This window comes from Prionailurus viverrinus, chromosome A1 (genome assembly GCF_022837055.1).
Source record: "Prionailurus viverrinus isolate Anna chromosome A1, UM_Priviv_1.0, whole genome shotgun sequence".
NCBI lineage: Eukaryota > Metazoa > Chordata > Mammalia > Carnivora > Felidae > Prionailurus > Prionailurus viverrinus.
The window spans coordinates 55013341-55018180 of NC_062561.1; the positions used below are offsets into that span (position 1 = coordinate 55013341).

Here is a 4840-nt window from a genome sequence, read left to right on the forward strand (position 1 = left end):
ATAGTGTTCATTGGCTTCTATTCATATTCTACTACTGAACTGATACTGACCCTCAATGATCAAGCAATTTAATATTGTAGAAACCTGTGACATGCTGAAAATGAGAAGAGTGACTTATTTAATGTGTTTTTTATATGAGAATTAATGGCTACAATGTATCATTCTAAACTTGAAAATATTTTACAGTGCCACTGTGTGACATTGTTAAGGTGGAATGGATAGACATCACTCTGAGATTTGAGGTAAGGCATATTGTATTTTGCATTAATTAATACTTGCAATTCATGTTCAATAAAATTCCAATGTTTATTTCCAACACTGTTCATGTTTTACTTATGCTTATATCTCAAAAACAATGAACGCTTACAATGAAGTGAGTAAATCAGGGTGCTTTAGGGTTATGCATGGATAAAATAATCACTTCTATGATAAATGATTTGTCCATCTTATTAATTTTACTTTTCATTTATTTTTTCAATTTGAAAGTAGTTATTCATTAACTGACCAGATTACAAAAAGTAATCATAGTAGACACCTTGGTTCATCTTTATAATAAGTTTATTGAACTGATCTTCCCTGTTGCCAGCATTTCCACCTTCTACAGAATGGGTGGTCTTTTTCTTCATTCTCTCTCCTGGAGATGATAATTTGAAGGGCCATAAAAAGTTGTTTGCTTCTTTGAAACATTTTCCAACAATATAGATCTCGTGATTCAGATCCTCCATGCAGATGATGCCATATTTACCAAGAGATCAAACAATCAATGTGTTATCTGTCAGGACAATTCATTTCTTATTGACTTTGCCATAACCATACTTGTACATCAATTCATTCACCAACATCAGGTTTGGGTACTCTCCTCACCCCCATGTATGGTTACACAATCCTTAGCATGTTAACAGAAGCCTTGTTAAGTTTAACAAAGGTGACATTGAACATCTGGTGAAGGCAAAGGAGCTGCAACACCTTTTGAAACTTTAGGCTCACACCATTGATACCTTTGACCCTGATGACAAAAGCCAATTTAGTTCTGCAGGAACATAGAAGTTGCCAGTTTTTCTTGCCATCCCAGCCATTTGAATCTCAGGTTTGTATAACTGCCTATATGCTTGTGGTAATGCTTAGCTTTTTCATAAATGAACTTCCTCCTTACCATTTGAAGCATCTTTTGGGCAAACTTCCTTCCCAGATGCTTGATCTTCAACTCTGAAATTCCTTCGCTTTTTCCTAAGGGTTTCTAGCACAGCAGGAATCTCCTTTTCCTTCTCTTCTGCACCCTCCATGGTTCCAGCCAGAAAAGCCATCTTATTAATTTTAAATAAAATTAATCCTATATTTAATCCTAAAGAAACTTTCAAAGTTGAGAAATCTATTTTAACATACAAGGTTTAGTTTTAACCGATAGTTTTAATATTGGTGATAATTATGTAATCAAAAATTATGCTTTGGTCAAATTATGTAGTTAGTTACAATAGTAACTTTTTTTCTCAGTAAGTGTTCCTTCTAAAGTGTTCCTTCCTTGCCTAAAACTTTGACTACAAATACAAATTCATTTTTATATTGACCCTGAGAATATTTTTTCTGTATATAGGAAATGAAAAACAAAACAAAACAAAAAGAGAACAACAGAAGACAGCCACTTGGCAACAGCAGTTATCTTTAAAAGTCATATTCTTCTAGGGGTGCCTGGGTGGCTCAGTTGGCTTAGGCTCAGGTCATGATCTCACCATTTGTGGGTTCAAGCCCCACGTCCGGCTCTGTGCTGACAGCTTGGAGCCTGGAGCCTGTTTCAGATTCTGTGTCTCCCTCTGCCCCTCCCCAACTTGTGCTCTGTCTCTCTCTCAAAAATAAACATAAAATAATTATTTTAAATATAAAACTAAAAAAATAAAATCATACTCTTTTAGACAAGCTGTTCTAAAATAGTAGATTTGAGGATGAAAGCTGAATAATTGTAAGTGAATGAAAATTACATAATGGCTACAGAAATGGGAAAAGGGGTGAAGAGAATAGAGGACAAAAGAAGAAAGCAAACATTTTCTCCAAAAGAAACACTTGACTGGGAAGGGAGATAAACATAAGCCCAAAGGAATCCTAATTCCTGTTGATGAAAGTTTACATTTTTTCCTTTTCCTCTAACTTCTCACATCTCCTTTGTTTCCACTCTTTCTCTCTCCTTCTTTCTCCTTATTGCCTTAGTTTTCCCTTATGTTACTTCATTCAAGATCTTGCTGATTCTTCATATATCTGGTTTGTTCTTTTAACCTTGAAAATATTCATAGTGGGTAAATGAAGCTGGAATAGCTATTTAATTTGGTTTATGTTGCTAGAGAGATGCAAGATATTGTGTGGCTGAAAATTCTGAAGCACTTTATCTAGTAGGATAAATTTTTGAAATGTTAATGGGTTTGATTTTCCTCTTTTTTTCTTCCTTTCTTTTCCCTATTGCTTAGTCTTTTCCACACTGAAATGCAACATAAAGGTAGATAAAAATAGAAGGCTTCATTGCACTGACCTTCACAGACCCCAAATTAACCACTAAGCCACCTTACACACACACACACACACACACACACACACACACACACACACACACACAATATCCATCCATATATCACCTGGGCATATAAAATAAAAACCTTAAATGAAGAGTCTAACACTGCTTATTTTTATCTCTGTAGTAGAATGAAGTTAGCTGAGTTAAAGAAGAGCCAGTGCATTTGATTCACATGCCTATTATTGACGATAACTGCTAAGACTTCAGATATCAGGTACTGCATGTCTTATGGATTACTAACCCTATGATATGAGGAAATTCTGTATAAGGAAATAGCCATGTCCCAATGGATAAATCAATAAACAGAGAATATGTAATTCTCAGAACCAACTGATAAGATGAAGTTTTTTTTTAAAAAAATCTGAAAACACTGGATCTGAAAAAATACTAATAATGCTTACAATCTCTTAAAGAGTTACCAGTTACTTGTCAGAAGGAAGTTTGCTACATCTAAACTACGACCTGATGATTTTATTACTAGGTATATACCCTAGAGAAATCCTTTCTCCTATGCAACAGGCAACATATATAATATTGTTCCAACTACATAAGAAAACTGGGAAAACACTGCTTCACAAAATCATGAATAAGTTGTGGAATATCACCAGAATGGAATCCTACGCATCAATTAAAATGAATAAACATAGCTAAATTAATTATTAAAAACATAATATTGAGTCCCCCAAATAATAAACATAGCATAAACCTTTAATATACATATAAAAACTAGCAAAATGAAAAATGTTATAAAATATAATGAAATATATATGTATATACATATATGTCTAATGTATATACACGTGTATACAATACATATGGAAATAAATGTATATACACATATATACAATATATATAGAAATAAATGAAAGAAAATGATGTGTAAAAAATTCAAGACTTTTAGATAGCAAAACAAGGAACACCCAGTGGATCTCAAAAATAAGTTCAATTTTCAAGGTATGAATGTAGTCATTGAAGACTGAAACTTTTCTTAATGGTATTATTTTTAGTTGCCATATATATTATCTATATTTTGCATGTACGAAATGTGAAAAATATTTAAAAATAAAAATTAAGTAAAAGCAGTATAAATCCCCTTTTTTAGTTTATTTTTAATCCCTTTAAAATATATGTATTAGTAAACGGGGCATCTGGGGTGGTTCAGTTGGTTAAGCTTCCAACTCTTGGTTTCAGCTTAGGTCACAATCTCATGGTCAGTTCCAGCCCCCCATCTGGCTCTGTGCTGCCAGTGCAGAGCCTGCTTGGGATTCTCTTTTTCACCCTCTCTCTGCCGCTCATCCTCTCACCGTGTCTCTGTCTCTTTCAAAAATAAATAAATAGGGGTGTCTGGGTGGCTCAGTGGCTTAAACCTCTGACTTCAGCCTAGGTCACAATCTCACCATACTGAGTTCAAGCCCCCACCCCCACCTGGCTCTAGGTTCTGTGCTGACAGCTCAGAGCCTGGAGCCTGTTTCAGATTCTGTATCTCCCCCTCTCTCTCTCCCTCTGCTCCTCCCTCACTCATGTTCTGTCTCTCTCTCTCCCAAAAATACACATTAAAATTTTTTAATTAAAAAATAAATAAACTTTAAAAATATGTATTTAAAATATATGTATTAGTGAAAATATTGACTTGATGCTTATGAAAGTAGAAGTTGTAATACTTTCAAAAACAATTTTGTGGCATGGATCAGAGCATTTAAAAATGTTTGTACAATTTGCCCCAATAAAACCACTTCCATTAGTTTTTCCAAAAAAATATAGTTATGATTATGTAGACAGGTTTAATTATAAGGTTGATTCACCCTTCTATACACTGCCTTATATTAGCAAAAATTAGAACTGAAACAAATATTTGACAATTAGGGAGTGGTAATATAAATAATGGTATGCTCTTTCACTGGGCTATTATGCCATCAATAATAGAAATAAATAAAATAATGATGCATGTAGATATTGTCAAGCTCAATATACACATTTGCTACAACATTCTCACAGCATACCTTGTTCTCAAATATGTTCCCTTAAAATTACCATTTCTCGTTTGCAGTTATATGCTTATGTATCACAGTATATATTTGTGTATCTCTATTTTTCTTTCAACTTATTATTTCATGTCTGCATATGCATTTCAAACACATTCAAATGTAATTTAAAAATATATTTCAAGGATAGTTGCCTATTTTTCACATACAGTAGGAATTACAAATAATACATCTTAAATGTTTTTAAATAAATGGAAGACATTGATTAATTTTGGTTTGTAGGCACCTAGAAAGTAAAGCA

General features: G+C 33.4%; 1 pseudogene; it reads right to left on the reverse strand.

Annotated features, from left to right (window-relative positions):
• Nucleotides 1-509: 509 nt before the first annotated feature.
• LOC125163652 (60S ribosomal protein L7-like) lies at nt 510-1283 on the reverse strand (annotated as a pseudogene).
• Nucleotides 1284-4840: the final 3557 nt, after the last annotated feature.